The following is a 23,963-nucleotide window of genomic DNA, read 5'->3' as shown; positions in this document are numbered from 1 at the left end:
ATATACGACTATGACCAGTGATGGTGTCTCGTGAAAGACTCGTGTGCAGTTTGGCCAGTTGAGAACGGTAGCAGTTCTCTCTTCTCTCCTCAGGGACCCCCGGCTGTGCCAGAGCTAGCACACCTGATTCAACGTGGTTATAAAACACAATGGAATTTTAACAATATAACACAGCTATTAAACCAGAATATAGGTGCTGTATCATTCTACATAGAACCTGAGATTGAGAATGGTTCTTAAGACTCCCAAGTGGCGCAGTGGTCTAAGTCACTGCATCTCAGTGCTAGAGGCAATTGGCCCAGCATCGTCCGGGTTTGGTCGGGGTAGGCCGTCATTGTAAAACAAGAATTTGTTCTGACTTGCCTAGTTAAATAAAGGTTACATTTAATTCAAATAAACATTTACAGAAGGTTAGGTTTTCAGTGTGTACGTATGACTAACAGCCTCCTATAAAGAACCTTTCTCAATCTCAAAAATTCTTTGTAGAACGATAAATCATTTTTATTCTGGTTTAATAGCTGTGTTATATTGTTAAAATTCCATTGTGTTGTATTAACAAGCTGAAATCAGGTGAACCATTAGTTTCCAGTGTGTATGTATGACTAACAACCTCCTCGTAAGTAGACACAGACCTGGCACAGAATGCTTCAGGCTTAGATAGTTTTATATTTGACTATTCAGTATATACGGACTCCTGTGATAAAGAACATCTTGCAACAACGACAACAAAAATAATAATCTAAACATCCACAGGTGATTCTTGGAATCAGAGAGTAATGATCTGAAAAATAATGACTTATATCCACAAGATAAAATAACTAAATGATCCATACACTTTATAGTGCAAACACTTTTTAAGAGGCTTTTAAGTAAAACCAATATCTAGTGCGCTTTCCATTGATGTAGAGGCTTTTAAGTCAAACCAATATTAGTGTCTGGACTTTGATTTGTAAATCGTTCAATGCTTTTCAGTGTCTACCTCTTGAAGAAGATCTTGTACCACGGAGAGGATGGCAGGTTTATTGCCTGGCTGTCACGCCCTGACCTTAGAGAGCCTTTTTATGTCTCTATTTGGTTTGGTCAGGGTGTGGTTTGGGGTGGGCATTCTATGTTTTTGTTTTCTATGATTTTGTATTTCTATGTTTTGGCCGGGCATGGTTCTCAAGACAGCTGTCTATCGTTGTCTCTGATTGGTAACCATACTTAGGTAGCCCTTTCCCTCCTTTCAGTATGGGAAGTTAACGTTGTTTGTGGCACTTAGCCCTTAAGCTTCACGGTTGTTTATTATTTATTGTATTTGTTCGCGTCATCCTAATAAAACGGAATATGTACACTCACCACGCTGCGCTTTGGTCTACTTCATTTGACGGCAGTGACACTGGCGACGGCTAGCTACTGTAATAATTGCCGTGTCGGTGTGGTAACTCTCATAACTCTCATAACTATGATCTTTCTCACGTCTTGTCCTAAGATGAGAAAATAGACCTGGATCACGTTCATTAAGGCACAACGTTAAAGAAAGTATTTGGCATAGGAAAAGAAAGTCCAGGTAGTCTCTCCCTGTTTCAATCTGTAGACATTTCATGCCTAATGAATATGACCTAGCGTCAACTGTTTTGCCACCAGGAATATCTGCAATGCCTGGTTTTCCACAGGGCGAACGGATCAATAGCTAGAAGGGAAAATGTGAGTTTGGGATTTCTGTCAGCCCTACTGGGAGCCCACGTTCACCTATTAAACACCTGGATACGAGGATGCATCCCAAATGGCACACTATGCCCTACCTACAGTGCCTTGAGAAAGTATTCACCCCCTTGGCATTTTTCCTATTTTGTTACCTTACAAACTGGTGGGGTTGTATCATTTGATTTACACAACATGCCTACCACTTTGAAGATTGAAGATATTTTTTTTTATTGTGAAACAAACAAGAAAAAAAATGAAAAAAATGAAAACTTGAGCGTGCATAAATATTCACAGTAATTCCTCTCAGTGGATTTCTATCCAGGCAACCTGGCAGGATTGAATGAAATCCAATTGAGAGTAATTTCTGGTGTAAACCACAATGGTCTTTCCAATACTGCATCAACATTTTTGGAGACAACAAAATGCTGACCGCAGCTCTCTCTCCAGGGGGTGGTGCGGTCTACCCAACACATCACCGACGGCATACTGCGTGCCCTTCAGGACATGTACAGCACCCGGAGTCACAGGGAGGATAAGAAGATCACCAAGGACCTCAGCCACCTGAGTCACGGCCTGTTCACCCCGTTACCATCCAGAAGGCGAGGTCAGTACAGGTGCATTAAAGCTGGGATCGAGAGACTGAAAAGCAGTTTCTAATCTCAAGGCCATCAGACTGTTAAATAGTCACCACTAGCCGGCCTCCGCCCAGTACCCTGCCCTGAACTTTAGTCACTAGCCGGCTACCACCCGGTTACTCAACCCTGCACCTTATAGGCTGCTGCCCTATGTACATAGACGTGGAATCACTAGTGACTTTAATAATGGAACACTAGTATCTTTAATAATGTTTACATACTGTTTTACTCATTTCATATGTATATACTGTATTCTAGTCAAGGCCTATCCTGTCTATTACTGTACATATAATATTCTATATATTCTACAGATATACTACATATACTATTAATATACCGTCAATAATGTCCATACATCCCATACACACACACACACACACACACACACACACACACACACACACACACACACACACACACACACACACACACACACACACACACACACACACACACATAAACTCTGCAAAAAAAGAAATGACCTCTCACTGTCAACTGCGTTTATTTTCAGCAAACTTAACATGTGTAAATATTTGTATGAACATAACAAGACTCAACAACTGAGACATAAACTGAACAAGTTCCACAGACATGTGACTAACAGAAATGGAATAATTTGTCCCTAAACAAAGGGGGGGTCAAAATCAAAAGTAACAGTCTGTATCTGGTGTGGCCACCAGCTGCATTAAGTACTGCAGTGCATCTCCTCCTCATGGACAGCACCAGATTTGCCAGTTCTTGCTGTGAGATGTTGCCCCACTCTTCCAACAAGGCACCTGCAAGTTCCCAGACATTTCTGATGGGATTTGCCCTAGCCCTCACCCTCTGATCCAACAGGTCCCAGACGTGCTCAATGGGATTGAGATCCGGGGTCTTCGCTGGCCATGGCAGAACACTGACATTCCTGTCTTGCAAGAAATCACGCACAGAACGAGCGGTATGGCTGGCAGCATTGTCATGCTGGAGGGTCATGTCAGGATGAGCCTGTAGGAAGGGTATCACATGAGAGTACAGACCTCGGTGTAACGCTCATTCCTTCGACGATAAACGTGAATCCGACCATCACCCCAGGGGAGGCAAAATCGCGACTCGTCAGTGAAGAGCACTTTTTGCCAGTCCTGTCTGGTCCAGCGATGGTGGGTTTGTGCCCATAGCCGACATTGTTGCCGGTGATGTCTGGTGAGGATCTGCCTTACATCAGGCCTACAAGCCCTCAGTCCAGCCTTTCTCAGCCTATTGCAGACAGTTTGAGCACTGATGGAGGGATTGTGCATTTCTGGTGTAACTCGGGCAGTTGTTGTTGCCATCCTGTACCTGTCCTGCAGGTGTGATGTTCGCATGTACCGATCCTGTGCAGGTGTTTTTACAAGTGGTCTGAATCTGCGAGGACGATCAGCTGTCTGTCCTGTCTCCCTGTAGCGCTGTCTTAGGCGTCTCACAGTACGGACATTGTAATGTATTGCCCTGGCCACATCTGCAGTCCTCGTGCCTTCTTGCAGCATGCCTAAGGCACGTTCACACTGATGAGCAAGGACCCTGGGCATCTTTCTTTTGGTGTTTTTCAGAGTCAGTAGAAAGGCCTCTTTAGTGGCCTAAGTTTTCATAACTGTGACCTTAATTGCCTACAGTCTGTAAGCTGTTAGTGTCTTAACGACTGTTCCACAGGTGCATGTTCATTAATTGTTTATGGTTCATTGAACATGCATGGGAAACAGTGTTTAAACCCTTTACAATGAAGATCTGTGAAGTTATTTGGATTTTTACGAATTATCTTTGAAAGACAGGGTCCTGAAAAAGAGACGTTTATTTTTTAGCTGAGTTTATATATACAGTCGTGGCCAAAAGTTTTGAGAATGACACAAATATTAATTTCCACAAAGTTTGCTGCTTCAGTGTCTTTAGATATTTTTGTCAGATGTTACTATGGAATACTAAAGTATAATTACAAACATTTCATAAGTGTCAAAGGCTTTTATTGACAATTACTTGAGGTTGATGAAAAGAGTCAATATTTGCAGTGTTGACCCTTCTTTTTCAAGACCTCTGCAATCCGCCCTGGCATGCTGTCAATTAACTTCTAGGCCACATCCTGACTGTTGGCAGCACATTCTTGCATAATCAATGCTTGGAGTTTGTCAGAATTTTGGGGTTTTTGTTTGTCCACCCGCCTCTTGAGGATTGACCACAAGTTCTCAATGGGATTAAGGTCTGGGGAGTTTCCTGGCCATGGACCCAAAATATCGATGTTTTGTTCCCCGAGTCACTTAGTTATCACTTTTGCCTTATGGCAAGATGCTCCGTCATGCTGGAAAAGGCATTGTTCATCACCAAACTGTTCCTTGGAGGATGTGTTGGTACCATTCTTTATTCATGGCTGTGTTCTTAGGCAAAATTGTGAGTGAGCCCACTCCCTTGGCTGAGAAGCAACACCACATATGAATGGTCTCAGGATACTTTACTGTTGGCATGACACAGGACTGATGGTAGCGCTCACCTTGTCTTCTCCGGACAAGCTTTTTTCCCGATGCCCCAAACAATCGGAAAGGGGATTCATCAGAGAAAATTACTTTACCCCAGTCCTCAGCAGTGCAATCCCTGTACCTTTTGCAGAATATCAGTCTGTCCCTGATGTTTTTCCTGGAGATAAGTGGCTTCTTTGCTGCCCTTCTTGACACTAGGACATCCTCCAAAAGTCTTCACCTCACTGTGCGTGCAGATGCACTCACACCTGCCTGCTGCCATTACTGAGCAAGCTCTGTACTGGTGGTGCCCCGATTCCGCAGCTGAATCAACTTTAGGAGACGGTCCTGGCGCTTGCTGGACTTTCTTGGGCGCCCTGAAGCCTTCTTCACGACAATTGAACTGCTCTCCTTGAAGTTCTTGATGATCCAATAAATTGTTGATTTAGGTGCAATCTTACTTGCAGCAATATCCTTACCTGTGAAGCCCTTTTTGTGCAAAATAATGATGACGGCAGGTGTTTCCTTGCAGGTAACCATGGCTGACAGAGGAAGAACAATGATTCCAAGAACCACCCTCCTTTTGAAGCTTCCAGTCTGTTTTTCGACCTCAATCAGCATGACAGAGTGATCGCCAGCCTTGTCCTTGTCCTTGTTAAAACTCACACCTGTGTTAATGAGAGAATGACTGACATGATGTCAGCTGGTCCTTTTGTAGCAGGGCTGAAATGCAGTGGAATTTTGGTGGGGATTCAGTTAATTTGCATGGCAAAGAGGGACTTTGCAATTAATTCCAATTCATCTGATCACTCTTCGTAGCATTATGGAGTATACGCAAATTGCCATCATACAAACTGAGGCAGCAGTTTGAAAATTTATATTTGTGTCATTCTCAAAACCTTTGGCCATGACTGTATAGGACTGTATACACACACACACACACACACACACACACACACACACACACACACACACACACACACACACACACACACACACACACACACACACACACACACACACACATGCATACATACATCTGCTAAATATGCGACCAATAACTTTTGATTCGTCTTTTAATCCTTCATTAAAATAGCTAAGTACCCATCTCTGATCTGCAAAACCACTGGCGACATACTGTACTGAAATAGACTCAGTAGCCAGTTTATTAGGTACACCACCCCGTTCATGAAAAGGTTTGCTCCTACAGGCAGTGAGTCACGTGGTCGTGGCTTGCTATATAAAGCAGGTAGACGGGCATCGAGGCATTCAGTTACTGTTCTATTGAAGTTAGAATGGACAAAACGAGTGACCTAAGAGACTTTGAGCGTGGTTTGAGCGTTCCAGTATCTCAGAAACGGCCAGCCTCCTGGGCTTTTTACGCATGGCAGTGTCCAGGGTTTACTGAGAACGGTGCGACAAACAAAAATCAGCCAGACAGCGGCAGTCCTGTGGGCGATAAAAGCTCATTGATAAGAGAGGTCAAAGGAGAAGGGTTAACAGGCCCCAAACGGGCCAATAACAGCGCAGCACAACAGTGGTGTGCAGAGCGACATCTCAGAATGCACTCATCAGTCCTCGTCAAGCTATTGCAGCAGACAACCACAACGAGTTCCACTCCTATCAGCTAAAAACAAGAAGAAGCAGCTCCAGTGGACACGCGACCCCCAACACTGGACAACTGAGGTGTGGAAAAACATTGCCTGGTCCGACAAATCCCGGTTCCTGTTGCGTCATCCTGATTGCAGAGTCAGGATTTGGCGCAATTCTGCATCCTGCCTGGTGTCATCTGTACAGGCTGGTGGCGATGGTGTAATGGTGTGGGGAATGTTTTCCTGGCACACGTTAGGTCCCTTGATACCAAATGAACAACGTTAAACATTGTTGCTGTCCAGGTGCATCCCTTCTTGGCTACAGGGGGGTCCGACCTGGTACTAGATGGGTGTACCTAATAAACTGTATAGTGTATAATTCCTATACCATATAGCCCAGAGCAGAGAGAGGTGCGAGAGAGAGAGAGGTGCGAGAGAGATGGAAAAAGAGAGAGAGGGAAAGAAACAGAGAGGTACGTGAGAGGGAGGGAGAGAGGTACGCGAGAGGGAGAGAGAGGGGTACGCGAGAGGGAGAGAGAGGGGTATGCGAGAGGCAGAGAGAGAGGTATGCGATAGGGAGAGAGAGGTGCGAGTGAGAGGCTCGAGAGAGAGCGAGAGGTGCGAGTGAGAGGTGCGAGAGAGCGAGAGAGAGATGCGAGAGAGCGAGAGATAGGTGCGAGAGAGCGAGAGAGGTGTGAGTGAGAGGTGCGAGAGAGCGAGAGAGAGAGACATGTTTCCCATGCCAATAAAGCCCTTGAATTGAATTGAAATTGAATTGAATTGAGAGAGAGTCATGCTCAACATGAGCTCCTGATATATTTCATATTTTTTGGTTTTTAGAATGAGATAAACACTCTAATCGAAAAAGAATTCCAGACAAGAAGTGATGAACAACAACTCTATTCATTCAGAATAGAAAAAAAGTAATTTTGCGCCTCAAGTTAAGAAGTTTTGACTCTAGCTAGCTTGCTACAAAACAAAGAACTAGCCAGCAGACTAACAAGCTAGCCAGAGGAAACGAGCTCGAACAAACCTAGCAAGGAGAGTTAATACTGTTAGTGTTCAAAAACTGGAGAGTTGAGACCAAATCACGGACGCTGGACAGAGTGGATTTCAGTTGTAACAAAAGACAGTTTTAATGAGTCAGAGATATCTTGTCCCGCAGTTTTACGTGCACGGACCTAGTTCACATAACTCGGCAAGGAGCCAGGTGAAAAAGAGGGCCTATACAACGGTTACATTCATTTTTATACATAGAATAAAGTAGGTGGAGTCTTGTCGTTTCGGTCTTCTTGACTGGTCGGAGGGTTGGAGGCGGGCCTTGCTCTAGCCAGAGCAGAAGCCCCATTGGTGCACAGCAGAGCCTTATCCTGAGCATCCGACCAATAGAGGGGGTCAGTCTTGTGGCTGGGTGTATGTGTTCTTACGACGGAATGTCTTTGTTTATATGAGCTATGTGTATGAATACTTATATAACAATACAACTACATCAAACGACCAAACTGAGTGAGTCAACCAAAAAGGAGCACGGACTAACTTTAAACATGTCTTCTGTTTTTTTTGTGTAAAGATTTGTCACTCTTTTAGCTGGTTATTGAACTAAAATAGCTAGCTAACAACAGCAGCAGACAAACAAATTGGTTGCCATGGCAGCAGAACAGAGCAGCAGCGGCAGCAGCAGAGCCCACAGGCACCATGTCCCCACTCCCCCTCAGCGCTGAATCCATTCTCTACCCTCCAGTGGCCAAAAATGACACAACGAGGAAAGCTTTTAAACAGACACTACTAAAGTGGAGGCCCTTTTTGCAGACCTCTACCAAAAGCGTTGACGTGAGTAATCTCATCTTCCTCACTGACCAGCCAAATGCATGGTGCTCAGCAGTCTGCTCTCACTACCCATCCATAAAGAAAGAGGGAATCTGTAATGGGTGGAAGCTGAAAGTCAGAGAGACAGACGACCCTGACAGCACCACGATAACAATCAACCTCTACAAGACTGGGACTGTCATGGTGCAAGGTAACATTAGGTTGTTTGAAACAGACTTTCAGACCATTAAGGAGAGCGCAGAGAGAGAGAAGGACACCACCAGTGACATGCCCTCCCACAAGACAAACTCCACCAGCACCACCCTCACCCCTACTATCCCCATCCAAAAAGGCACATCCAGCACCTCTCTTCCCGCCATAGTGGAGGACATGCCCCAGTGCAGAGCAGGCTCAGGCCCTCCTCACCACCATGGCTGCCATGAGGGATGAGTTCACCAAACTGGAGGGGGAGGTGGTCCTGCTCAGGGAGAGCGTGAGCAAACAGCAACCAGACAACCACACCTTAGAGGAGCTGCTAACCAAGCTGCGGACAGAGCAGGACAGCAGCCTTGCAACACAGCTGAAAATAGGTTCAGCAAGAGAGAGACGGACTCAAGAGAGAGCTGGCTGATCTAACAAAGGAGGTGAGAGAGCTCCAAAAAGACAGGCAGAACAGTAATAACGATCTGACCACACTAAGAGAGGAGCTGCAGGAGAGAAAGAGAACAGAGGACAGGCTGCAGGAGCAGCTAGATCCCCACTCTATGACCTGCCCTCACACAGCAGAGGAGCCCAGCTCAACCAGCCAGGTTTCCCCAGCCCTGCCTGCTGCACCCCTCCTCCCCAGCCCACAGAACAGCCTCCCACTGACAGCAGCACCGGCACAGACCAGCCACACCCCAGCTATAAACACCCACCAGCCCCCCCTCTGCCCCCTACAGTCCAGAAGAAACACTGGCTGACATCATCCTGTTGATTTACTCAAATGGGAAGTTTGTTCAGGAGAAGAAACATTTCCCTAGACACAAAACAAGAAAGGTGTGGTGCCCAACAACGCAGAGTGCCATGGAGCTGCTTGATAAGGCCCAGCTCTGGTCGCCAAGCCACATAATCATACACACCGGAAGCAACGACCTGCGTGCTCAGCAGGAGAGGGTGGCGACTTCACTTCGGGGAGTGATTGAGAAGGCCTCCGCAATCTTCCCCAACTCAAGGATCGTGGTGTCAACCCTTCTAAGGAGGAAGGACTTCCACCCTGCCACAATCCAAAGAATAAACGCCAGCCTCTCCCGGGACTGTGCCCTGCGACCCAATGTATACCTGGCCCACCATCCCACCCTCGATCTGGACTGTGCCCTGTGGCCCAATGTACACCTGGCCCACCATCCCACCCTCGATCTGGACTGTGCCCTGTGACCCAATGTACACCTGGCCCACCATCCCACCCTCGATCTGGACTGTGCCCTGTGGCCCAATGTACACCTGGCCCACCATCCCACCCTCGATCTGGACTGTGCCCTGTGACCCAATGTACACCTGGCCCACCATCCCACCCTCGATCTGGACTGTGCCCTGTGACCCAATGTACACCTGGCCCACCATCCCACCCTCAATCTGGACTGTGCCCTGCGGCCCAATGTACACCTGGCCCACCATCCCACCCTTGATCTGGACTGTGCCCTGTGACCCAATGTACACCTGGCCAACCATCCCACCCTCGATCTGGACTGTGCCCTGTGACCCAATGTACACCTGGCCCACCATCCCACCCTCGATCTGGACCGTCTCTACGACCATGTTCACCTGTACAGGGAGACAGCCCCCACCAACGAAATTAGTGACATTAAACAAATGCTGAGTCTACTATGCTCACATGTGATAGGCCGAGGTTCATGGATGCTCACATGTGATAGGCCGAGGGTCATGGATGCTCCCATGTGATAGGCCGGGGGTCATGGTAAGATGAGCACAAGAACTCCACCATCCTCGCACTACACCCACCCAAGTGGCATGACACAAATGCTATCTTAAATGATAAACAAATCACATTTGAGAGTTTACTATAATTAAAAAATCCTATTTTAATAGTTCTTGTTGGATTGTGAGTGTTTGTCTCATTTTGAAGGTAAAGAAAATAAGTTATGAAATCTTTTAACATTGCATGTTGGAATTTACAAGGATTGAAGTTCTCTGCTTTTGGGCTACAGAGCAGAAACCCAGACTTCCTGAAAGTAATTGATGATATTGATATTGTAGTACTACAGGAAACATGGTCCAGAGGTGATGTTTCCACTGGCTGTCCAGTAGGTTATAGGGAGATCATCCTACCATCCACTAAATGAAAATGAATCACACAGGGCAGAGACTCAGGGGGAATGCTAATATGGTATAAATCTGAACTCATTAATTAAATTGAATTGATCAAAACAGGGGAATTCTTTATCTGGTTAAAAATCAACAAGGAGGCCATCTTGACAGATAAAAACGTCTTCCTCTGTGCCACATACATTCCCCCCTCAGAGTCACCCTACTTCAATGAAGAGAGTTTCTCCATTCTAGAGGGGAAAATTAGTCCCTTTCAGGCCCAAGGCAACGTACTGGTCTGTGGAGACCTGAATGCTAGACCAGACACTATTAACAGTCATGGGGATAAACACCTACCAGGAAGCAACAACCTTTCCCTCCCCACATACCCCCACAGAAACAACTATGACAAAGTGAAAAACAGTACAGCTCGTGAAGCTCTGTGGAACACTGGGTCTGTACATAGTCAATGGTAGGCTGAGAGGGGACTCTTTAGGTAGGTACACCTACAGCTCTGTGGAACACTGGGTCTGTACATAGTCAATGGTAGGCTGAGAGGGGACTCTTTTGGTCGGTACACCTACAGCTCTGTGGAACACTGGGTCTGTACATAGTCAATGGTAGGCTGAGAGAGGACTATTTTGGTAGGTACACCTACAGCTCATCCCTTGGCAGCAGCACTGTAGACTACTTCCTTACCGACCTAAACCCAGAGTCTCTCAGAGCCTTTACAGTCAGCCAACTAACACCTCTCTCAGACCAACCCAGAGTCTCTCAGAGCCTTCACAGTCAGCCCACTAACACCTCTCTCAGACAACAGTAAAATCACAGTGTATCTGAGAAGAGCGGAACCCAACCATGAAGCATCACGGCCCAATAAATTACATGGTACTAAACAGGCCTATAGATGGAGTGCAAACAGTACAGACATCTACCAAAAAGCAATTAGTATCCAAAAAATACAATCTCTCCTGGACAACTTTTTAGCCTTAACATTCTCCTTCAGCAATGAAGGTATAAATTTGGCTGTTTGGAACATAAACTTTATATTTGACAAATTAGCCTCCTTGGCTAATCTAAAGAAGCATAAGAGCAAACCAGAAATAACAGATAATGAAAAATGGTTTGATTATGATTGCAAAAATCTAAGAAATTCATTGCGAAATATATCTAATCAAAAACACAGAGAACCAGACAACAAAAATATAGGCCTTCAATATGGGGAAACACTGAAGCAATACAAACACACCCTAAGAACAAAAAAGGAACAGCACATTGGAAAACAGCTGGATGGAATTGAGGAATCCATAGAATCAAACCACTTCTGGGAGAATTGGAATAAATTAAACAAACCTCATCATGAGGAATTGGCTATTCATAATGGGGATAGGTGGAGAAATCACTATGCAAACATCTACAGCAATATAACAAAAGAGCCCAGAACAAAAAGATATGCAAGAAAAATGACAAATCCTTGAATCAGCAGTCAGACTATCAGAATCCTGTGGATACCCCAATTACAGAAGAAGAATTATTGGAAACTCTCCAACCCAAAGAGGCCTGTGGTGCTGATGATATTTAAAATGAAATGATCAAATATACAGACCACAAATTCAAACTCTTCAACATTATCCTCACTGCAGGTATTTTCCCCGATATTTGGAACCAGGGATTGATCACACCAATCTATAAAAATGGAGACAAATTTGACCCAAATAATTACAGAGGAATTTGCATTAACAGCAACTTGGGGAAAATTCTCTGCGGTATTATAAATAGCAGACTACATCATTTCCTTCATGAACACAACGTCCTGAGCAGAAGCCAGATTGGATTTCTAAAAAATTATCGTACAACAGACCACATTTACACCCTCCACACTCTAATTGACAAACAAGTGAACCAAAAAAAAAGGCACAATCTACTCGTGTTTTGTAGATTTCATGAAAGCATTTGATTCAATTTGGCACAAAAGTATTTTTTTATAAACTAATAGAAAGTGGTATTGGAGGGAAAATACATGATGTTATTAAATCAATGTACACTAAAAACAAATGTGAGGTTAAAATTGGCAACAAGAGAACAGACTTCTTCTCTCAGGGACGGGGAGTGAAACAGGGCTGCCCAATAAGTCCAACACTATTTAACATCTACATTAAGGAATTGGCAAAAACATTAGAAGAATCGGCAGCACCTGGTATCACCCTACACAACACTGAAATCAAGTGTCTGCTGTACACAGATGACCTGGTGCTGCTGTCTCCCACTAAAGAGGGGTTACAGCAGCACCTAGATCATCTTCACAGGTTCTGTCAGACCTGGGCTCTGATCGTTAACCACAGGTTCTGTCAGACCTGGGCTCTGATCGTTAACCACAGGTTCTGTCAGACCTGGGATCTGACCGTTAACCACAGGTTCTGTCAGACCTGGGCTCTGATCGTTAACCACAGGTTCTGTCAGACCTGGGCTCTGATCGTTAACCACAGGTTCTGTCAGACCTGGGCTCTGATCGTTAACCACAGGTTCTGTCAGACCTGGGCTCTGATCGTTAACCACAGGTTCTGTCAGACCTGGGCTCTGATCGTTAACCACAGGTTCTGTCAGACCTGGGCTCTGACCGTTAACCACAGGTTCTGTCAGACCTGGGCTCTGACCGTTTACCACAGGTTCTGTCAGACCTGGGCTCTGACCATTAACCACAGGTTCTGTCAGACCTGGGCTCTGATCGTTAACCACAGGTTCTGTCAGACCTGGGCTCTGACCGTTAACCACAGGTTCTGTCAGACCTGGGCTCTGACCGTTAACCACAGGTTCTGTCAGACCTGGACTCTGACCGTTAACCACAGGTTCTGTCAGACCTGGGCTCTGATCGTTAACCACAGGTTCTGTCAGACCTGGACTCTGACCGTTAACCTAAAAAAAACAAGTATAATGATATTCCAAAAACGGTCCGGAAATAAGGATGACAAATATAAATTATATTTGAACACAGTTCTATTAGAACACACCAAAAACTACACATATCTAGGACTAAATATCAACAACACAGGTAGCTTTCAAATGGCTGTGAATGAGCTGAGAGACAAAGCAAGAAGAGCATTCTATGCCATTAAAAGGAACATTAAAATAGAAATTCCAATTAGAATCTGGCTCAAAATGTTTCAATCAGTTATAGAACCAATTGCTCTATATGACAGTGAAGTATGGGGTCCACTCTCTAATAATGAAATCACCAAATTAGACAAACATCCATTTGAAATACTGCTTGAATAGTTTTGCAAGACTGTATTGCAAGTGCAAAGAAAAACTCCAAACAACGCATGTAGAGCAGAATTGGGCCAATACCCCCTCCTCATTCGAATAGAAAAAAGAGGCATCAAATTTTTCAACCATCTAAAAACAAGTGACCTCAAAACATTCCATCACACAGCTCTACAATGTCAAGAGATGAAACCAGAGAAGAGTCCCCTCAGCCAGCTGGTTCTGAGGCTCAGTTCACCAACCCAAACCAACCCCATAGAGCCTCAGGACAGCACTCAGCCAGCTGGTTCTGAGGCTCAGTTCACCAACCCAAACCAACCCCATGGAGCCTCAGGACAACACTCAGCCAGCTGGTTCTGAGGCTCAGTTCACTAACCCAAACCAACCCCATAGAGCCTCAGGACAACACTCAGAAAATCTGGCCCAACCAAATCATCACAAAACAAAAAGAAAAATACAGTGTCTTGCGAAAGTATTCGGCCCCCTTGAACTTTGCGACCTTTTGCCACATTTCAGGCTTCAAACATAAAGATATAAAACTGTATTTTTTTGTGAAGAATCAACAACAAGTGGGACACAATCATGAAGTGGAACGACATTTATTGGATATTTCAAACTTTTTTAACAAATCAAAAACTGAAAAATTGGGCGTGCAAAATTATTCAGCCCCTTTACTTTCAGTGCAGCAAACTCTCTCCAGAAGTTCAGTGAGGATCTCTGAATGATCCAATGTTGACCTAAATGACTAATGATGATAAATACAATCCACCTGTGTGTAATCAAGTCTCCGTATTAATGCAGATATATATTATATCTTAAATCTTAAATCAGATATATATTTTCAGTATTCTGACCATGGTCCTCCTTTCTCAAAATAGTTATCTCCCATTCAGGAGAAGCACCAAGGTCTTGTTTGACTGGCCCAATATCACAGAGACCAACCGTTCAGAGCAGGGTCTTGTTTGACTGGCCCAATATCACAGAGACCAACCCTTCAGAGCAGGGTCTTGTTTGACTGGCCCAATATCACAGAGACCAACCCTTCAGAGCAGGGTCTTGTTTGACTGGCCCAATATCACAGAGACCAACCCTTCAGAGCAGGGTCTTGTTTGACTAGCCCAATATCACAGAGACCAACCCTTCAGAGCAGGGTCTTGTTTGACTGGCCCAATATCACAGAGACCAACCCTTCAGAGCAGGGTCTTGTTTGACTGGCCCAATATCACAGAGACCAACCCTTCAGAGCAGCGCCTGAAGTGTCGCAGAGGTCTAGAAGTCCCTGTCATCTACTGCAACACCCTCCTCTGTGTGGAGCGCGCACACACACACACACACACACACACACACACACACACACACACGGTTAAATAGTCACCACTAGCCGATCTCCGCCCAGTACCCTGCCCTGAACTTTAGTCACTAGCCGGCCACCACCCGGTTACTCAACCCTGCACCTTATAGGCTGTTGCCCTATGTACATAGACGTGGAATCACTAGTGACTTTAATAATGGAACACTAGTCACTTTAATAATGTTTACATACTGTTTTACTCATTTCATATGTATATACTGTATTCTAGTCAAGGCCTATCCTATCTATTACTGTACATATAATATTCTATATATTCTACAGATATACTATTAATAGACTGTCAATAATGTCTATACATCCCAGCACCCTATATACTGTCTATATATATATATATATATATATACATACACACACACACACACACACACACACACACACACACACACACACACACACACACACACACACACACACACACACACACACACACACACACACACACACACACACAGCCCCAGTCCACCAATATTATGTTGTCATTGCGGCAGGGTAGCCTAGTGGTTAGACCGTAAGGTTGCCAGATCGAGTCCCAGAGCTGATAAGGTAAAAATCTGTTGTTCTACCCCCCAAGGCAGTTAACCCACTGTTCCTAGGCCGTCATTGTAAATAAGAATTTGTTCTTAACTGACTAGTTAAATAAAGATAAAATAATACATACAAAAATTGTTGTCATGGGTGATCACTATTGATCCGGCAGGATATTTTATATTTCACCTTTATTTAACCAGGTAGGCCAGTTGAGAACAAGTTCTCATTTACAACTGTGACCTGGCCAAGATAAAGCAAAGCAGTGCGACACAAACAACAACACAGATTTACACATAAACAAACGTACAGTCAATAACACAATAGAAAAATATATGTACAGTGTGTGCAAATGTAGAAGAGTAGAGAGGTAAGGCAATAAATAGGCCATAGAGGCAAACTCATTACAATTTAGCATTAACACTGGAGTGATAGATGTGCAGATGATGATGTGCAAGTAGAGATACTGGGGTGCAAAACTGCAAAAAATAAATAGCAATATGGGGATGAGGTACTTGGGCTATTTACAGATTGGGGGGGGGGGGGGGGGGGGTGGAGGAGGGGAGAGCTGCGTTGCTCACTCAATCCTCCAGATGACCTTTTGGAATTAACCAAGGACACACACACACACACACACACACCCACCCCAAGACACACACATCAACACCAAGACACACACACCCACCCCAAGAGCACAGTGTACTAATTTCCCCCAGTACGCATCGAGAGGTCTGTGTTGAGGTCGAAGGTCTGAGACTAACTGTGCTCACAATTGACTTTAGTGGGAATATCGTGTTGTTGACAAGGCTGTGACAGTGATATTATCCATTGGAGGATACACGAGCTCTTTATTTTGAAGGAAATACACATCAATGTAGCTCCTGTATTTCACACTGAACACACACACTGTTATGGGTCTCTTAGAAGGACTATCTGCTTACTGAGAACAAATATCTCCTCCCTCCACAGAATATCTACTGTAACACAGCCACAAGCCAAGTATAATGGACTTTAAATGGTGTTTGAGTAAATGTTCTCTCTCTCTCTCTCTCTCTCTCTCTCTCTCTTTCCCCTCTCCCACTTCCCCCTCTTTTTCTCTACCCTCAGCCTCTCTTCACCCTCCCTCCCTGCCCCCCCCTCTCAGTTAACATCCTGACTTCGGTGGCTCTATCCCAGCTGGCAGACTGTAAGAAAGTTCTGTTCATGTACCTGCTGGCTCTAACCGGCTCTGACATCCTCTCCCAGCGCTGCATCATCTCGGTGGGCTTCCTGCTGGAAACAGCCATGTTCCACCGGGAGGTAGGCAGCCCAGTGGTTGAAGAATGGACAATAAAGTATTGTACTGATTTTCTAGGTCCCCACCCTCATGCTGCACTAGGTCAGCGTGGCGGAGTTCACTGACAGCCATACCTCCATCTGGGCCACCGTACCTCTTACCATGGACCGCTAAGTGGCACAGCGCCACTCTCTCCTCCACCGCCAGATTAGCTGCCCGGCGGTGCGGTGGATGATCACCATCGTCTTATTCCTGGCGCTGTTGTCGGGCGTGTCGTTCTTCTGGTGGTCTGACATGTTACCGCCCACCTCCCTTGACCCCGCCCTCAAATGGACACACGTGACTATAATATACTTCCTGCCGTGTAGCATCTTCCTGGTTCTGAACTTGCTGATCCTCCGCCGGCTGGGAGCGCGGCAGAGACAGGCCCCGTGCCAGGAGGAGTGTGGTGGCGGTGGGCCTCAGTTGGCATGGCTATGGCGCCTGGGTAAGAGCCCCGCCATGCTGCTCGCCATCAACTCCGTGTTCGCCATCCTCTGGGACCCCAGGACTCTAGTGGTCATCTATCATCTATACTGTACGTGTCCTCAGTCCACAAGGACAGACGGATCCACCGGAACTACAACCTGTTAATATGTTGGCCATGCTCAACACTGTAGTCAACTTCTTTCTCTAAAGTGTTGTCAGTAAGCCACTCGGAGTGGCCGTAAAGGGATGTTCTGCTGCTCAGGATGCACCCGCCGAAGCCTCCACATCCTCGATGTCTAACGGGACAAACAAGTGCTGGCACCGAGACTCAACCAACCCCACCCCCCTACCACTCCGCAAGGTGTGACTCTGACCTTGGCCCTTGACTATGAGACGAGACCCCCTATTTGAGAACAACCCACTCATCCACCCCATCCCCCCATCCCCAATCCCTCCAACCCTCTCGTCCACCCCATCCCCCATCCCTCCATCCCTCCAACCCTCTCGTCCACCCCATCCCCCATCCCTCCATCCCTCCAACCCTCTCGTCCACCCCATCCCTCCATCCCTCCAACCCACTCGTCCACACCATCCCTCCATCCCCCATCCCTCCAACCCTCTAGTCCACCCCATCCCTCCATCCCTCCATCCCTCCAACCCTCTCGTCCACCCCATCCCTCCATCCCCCCTCCCTCCAACCCTCTTGTCCACCCCATCCCTCCAACCCACTCGTCCACCCCATCCCTCCATTCCCCATCCCTCCAACCCACTCGTCCACCCCATCCCTCCATCCCTCCAACCCACTCGTCCACACCATCCCTCCATCCCCCATCCCTCCAACCCTCTCGTCCACCCCATCCCTCCATCCCTCCAACCCACTCGTCCACACCATCCCTCCATCCCCCATCCCTCCAACCCTCTAGTCCACCCCATCCCTCCATCCCTCCATCCCTCCAACCCTCTCGTCCACCCCATCCCTCCATCCCCCCTCCCTCCAACCCTCTTGTCCACCCCATCCCTCCAACCCACTCGTCCACCCCATCCCTCCATTCCCCATCCCTCCAACCCACTCGTCCACCCCATCCCTCCATCCCCCATCCCTCCATCCCTCCAACCCTCTCGTCCACCCCATCCCCCATCCCTCCATCCCTCCAACCCTCTCGTCCACTCCATCCCCCATCCCTCCATCCCTCCAACCCTCTCGTCCACCCCATCCCTCCATCCCTCTAACCCTCTCTTCCACCCCATCCCTCCATCCCCCATCCCTCCAACCCTCTTGTCCACCCCATCCATCCATCCCCCATCCCTCCAACCCACTTGTCCACCCCATCCTTCCATCCCCCATCCCTCCATCACTCCAACCCTCTCGTCTACCCCATCCCTCAATCCCCCATCCCTCCATCCCCCATCCCTCCATCCCTCCATCCCTCCAACCCTCTCGTCCACCCCATCCCCCATCCCTCCATCACTCCAACCCTCTCGTCCACCCCATCCCTCCATCCCTCCATCCCTCCAAACCTCTCGTCCACCCCATCCCCCCATCCCTCCAACCCTCTCGTTCACCCCATCCCTCCATCCCTCCATCATTCCAACCCTCTCGTCCACCCCATCCCTCCATCCCTCCAAACCTCTCGTCCACCCCATCCCTCCAACCCTCTCGTTCACCCCATCCCTCCATCCCTCCAACCCTCTCGTCCACCCCATCCCTCCATCCCTCCATCCCTCCAACCCTCTCGTCCACCCTATCCCTCCATCCCTCCATCCCTCCAACCCTCTCGTCCACCCCATCCCTCCATCCCTCCATCCCCCCAAACCTCTCGTCCACCCCATCCCCTCATCCCTCCAACCCTCTCGTCCACCCCATCCCTCATCCCTCCATCCCTCCAACCCTCTCGTCCACCCCATCCCCCATCCCTACATCCCTCCAACCCTCTCGTCCACCCCATCCCTCCATCCCACAGACAATGTAACCTTGACCTTAATCGTTCCTAATTGTGACCAACACCCTCTTCCCTACGTCACCTTTTCCATCTGTCTTCGTCCCCCCCCCCAAACACCCCACTTCACAGTTCCCCCAACACCCCATCCCACGGACCATGTGACTTTGACCGTGAGACCTCCCCTCATTGAGAACCAACCCTCCCCTTACCCCATCCCTCTTTCCCTCCATCAGCCCATCCCACGGACCATGTGACCTTGACCCTTAGACCAGCCCTAATTGAGATCAACCCCGTCCCTCCATCCCACGGCCCCCCTAAGCACTCATGACCTCTGAACCACAGAGTGTATTCCAACCACGTTCTGTGGACAGCTGACAATCGCCCTCTGAGCTGAACATTCTCAAAGAGCCTTCAACTGAACCGTTGCTGGACTGAAAACTAAGCAGCATGTTTTTATTTTGTAACTGATTAACGTGTTATTTATGATTTTATGATGTCCCAGCGGGAGTCCAATTAAATGGCTCACAAACTATTTATTTTTCCTTCGGGGAACATTTGGCTTGTGACATCATGAGCACTTGGCCTGAACATTTTGCTGTTTACCATATACGGTAGCTAGTCATTATTACACATCATGATATAATTTTTTATTTGTTTAAAAAGAAAGACACATGGACATTGTTTTATTTTTTATTTTTTCGGTCCGTTTTGCAGTAGGTATTTGCTCAGAGTGCTTTGGTTAGCACACAGAGGGAAGAGACACTGAAAAAGAGATGGCGGTTTCATGTGCACGCTACTTCCTGTGAATCCTTCATCTCGTTGCACATTGATCAAATCAAGGAACAGGGACGGAACGTAAGCTGAATGAGAGTGAGACATTATGTTTATACGGTGTTGTTATGCTTTACCATGGAGAAGACATGAACATGACAGAACATCCTGCTCGCTGAGCAGCACACCCAAACCAATCAAGCAAAGAAATGGCACTAAGCACTTCATTTCCACGGCGACAGTGAGGTCAAACAACAGCTGTTAGCTCTGGTGTTTATTTCTCATGAAAAGGCAACTGGGTGGAGGTTTAAATAAATGCTGGCTGTGAGTGACTGTCTAAAAGCCGCAGGAGCGAATAAAATTTCTGAAAAACACTCTCCCCACTTCATCTCAGCTAGCTAAACAAACCTAATGTCAGACAGGCAGGCAGGCAGACAGACAGACAGACAGACAGACAGACAGACAGACAGACAGACAGACAGACAGACAGACAGACAGACAGACAGGCAGGCAGGCAGACAGACAGACGTGGATCCATCCAGTCAGTACATTCCCCTCTGCTCCAGTACAAGACCCTAGAAACATTAGTAAGACGATACGGGCAAATTCAAATGAACATTTTTAAATGAGATATCCCAGCAATAGGGCATGAGGACCTGTGGGTTTACTGTGATAATCACACGGCTGAGGGGTGAAACAGTCCTCTAGAAACATCCACACTTACTTACAAATTTGTATTACCGTTTTTAAATATGAGATAAACAAGCACTTTGTGACCTCAGTATTAATTTGGAGCTGAGTGTTCTACCCGGCTCCATATCTATTCTCTATACATATCTCTGGTTCTAACTAATCATTTCATACGTTAATCAACACTTGTCACGCTTGGTATAAAGGGATCGGGAGACAGGCGCAGGAATGCGTAATAGGGGTTTTTATTTACCCAAATTACAGCATGCCGTGTAAAGGCACGGGGACAAAGACCAAACAAACACTTATACAAAACACAGGGTTGAACCCAAACAAACACATATACAAAACACAGGGTTGAACCCAAACAAACACATATACAAAACACAGGGTTGAACCCAAACAAACACATATACAAAACACAGGGTTGAACCCAAACACATATACAAAACACAGGGTTGAGACCCAAACAAACACATATACAAAACACAGGGTTGAACCCAAACAAACACATATACAAAACACAGGGTTGAACCCAAACAAACACATATACAAAACACAGGGTTGAACCCAAACAAACACGTATAAAAAACACAGGGTTGAACTTAAACAAACACATATACAAAACACAGGGTTGAGACCCAAACAAACACATATACAAAACACAGGGTTGAGACCCAAACAAACACATATACAAAACACAGGGTTGAACCCAAACAAACACATATACAAAACACAGGGTTGAGACCCAAACAAACACATATACAAAACACAGGGTTGAGACCCAAACAAACACATATACAAAACACAGGGTTGAACCCAAACAAACACATATACAAAACACAGGGTTGAACCCAAACAAACACGTATAAAAAACACAGGGTTGAACTTAAACAAACACATATACAAAACACAGGGTTGAGACCCAAACAAACACATATACAAAACACAGGGTTGAGACCCAAACAAACACATATACAAAACACAGGGTTGAACCCAAACAAACACATATACAAAACACAGGGTTGAGACCCAAACAAACACATATACAAAACACAGGGTTGAGACCCAAACAAACACATATACAAAACACAGGGTTGAGACCCAAACAAACACATATACAAAACACAGGGTTGAGACCCAAACAAACACATATACAAAACACAGGGTTGAGACCCAAACAAACACATATACAAAACACAGGGTTGAGACCCAAACAAACACGTATACAAAACACAGGGTTGAGACCCAAACAAACACATATACAAAACACAGGGTTGAGACCCAAACAAACGAGCGGGGAGCACCTCGAATAAATACACAAGGGCACAATGAGTAACACGAGACCTGTAATCGTCTGCTCAATACAGCCAAAACAACACAGCACAGGTACTCATACCACCAAAGGACATTGTCACAATAATCGACAGGACAAAGGAAACCAAAGGGCACATTTATACAATTACAATCAGTGGGAAATGGGGACCAGGTGTGTGGGCAATGACAGTTCAGGAGGGATCCGTGACAACACTTGGCACGTGTAATCTGCTTTTTAACGCAACAAATTCATTAAGGGTTGATGAACCGTGGTTAGACTTTTATCTGGAATGAATCGATTGGAATGAATCGATTGGAATGAATCGATTGGAATGAATCGATTGATCGTGCCGCTCTGGCTCATCAATGCTTCCTCAGGGAAAAGCTTCTAAATAAGGATGTGGTTTTGTCCTCATAGCCGTAGCATAATCTATAGAAGAAGACATATCAACTACATCAAATAGTTCAACTGTTTGCACTGGTAGTAACAGAGAGTAAGAAAGATGAGTTTAAAATGAGTTGATTTTGTCTTTTGTTTGAGTGAGATTCAGAGTGAGCTCATTGCTGGTGTATTTGCATTTATTAAGCAACCCCCAATGTGGATGACTTTTGAAATCGATCTAAAGAAATGTAAACAATAGAGTACAGTATAAAAAGACTAGTATAAAAGAATACTTACTATAAAATATTTACTATAAAATACTTCCTATAAAATAATACTATACAATATTTACTATAAAATACTTACCATAAAATACTTACTATAAAATATTTACTATAAAACACTTACGATAAAGACTTACTATAAAATACTTACCATAAAATACTTACTATAAAATATTTACTATAAAACACTTACGATAAAGACTTTCTATAAAATACCACTACAAAAGAATACTATAAAATACTTACTATAAAAGACTACTAAACAAGTATACTATAAAATACTTACTATAAAATATTTACTATAAAACACTTACGATAAAGACTTACTATAAAATACTTACTATAAAATACTTACTATAAAATATTTACTATAAAACACTTACGATAAAGACTTACTATAAAATACCACTACAAAAGAATACTATAAAATACTTACTATAAAAGACTACTAAACAAGTATACTATAAAATACTTACCATAAAATACTTACTATAAAATACTTACTATAAAATACTTACCATAAAGACTTACCATAAAAGACCACTATAAAAGAATACTATAAAATACTTACTATAAAACATTACCATAAAATACTTAAATACCTAAATACTTATCCTTCACTATCGTTTGAACCGGTCTTTCAAATGGCAGCCTAAATACTTATCTTTACACTATGTACCTGGATCATTTCTAGCTGATTAATATTTGTAAATAACTTGTGTGTGTATATCACCAGTTGGATGAGTAATCAACATATCCCATAGTCAAAGTGTAATATCTACAGTATTCATACATGAGCACAAGACCAACCAACCTTATACCAATCTCAGCGAGCTTCTTTGATTGAGCATGACAGTCAACTAACTTGAGTGTACAGTACATGTTTGGTATGGTACTATATTAGGCAGTTCAGTCAACTAACGTGAGTGTACAGTACATGTTTGGTATGGTAGTATGGTTAGAGCCATCCCCTCTATGTGATAATGGTTAGAGCCATCCCCCCTGTGTGATAATGATTAGAGCCATCCCCTCTGTGTGATAATGATTAGAGCCATCCCCTCTGTTTTAATGATTAGAGCCATCCCCTCTGTTTTAATGATTAGAGCCATCCCCAGTGTTCCATTATTAAAGTGACCAGTGTTCCATTATTAAAGTGACTAGTGTTCCATTATTAAAGTGACTAGTGTTCCATTAT

The 23,963-nt window shown here is 45.2% G+C and overlaps 1 pseudogene; it reads left to right on the top strand.

Annotated features, from left to right (window-relative positions):
* Positions 1 to 10,105: 10,105 nt before the first annotated feature.
* Positions 10,106 to 17,770, top strand: LOC110499599 (annotated as a pseudogene).
* Positions 17,771 to 23,963: the final 6,193 nt, after the last annotated feature.

Source organism: Oncorhynchus mykiss, chromosome 20, assembly GCF_013265735.2.
Source record: "Oncorhynchus mykiss isolate Arlee chromosome 20, USDA_OmykA_1.1, whole genome shotgun sequence".
Taxonomy (NCBI): Eukaryota; Metazoa; Chordata; class Actinopteri; order Salmoniformes; family Salmonidae; genus Oncorhynchus; species Oncorhynchus mykiss.
The sequence above is the reverse complement of the archived record's forward strand: the minus strand, read 5'-3'. Positions and strand labels throughout refer to the sequence as shown.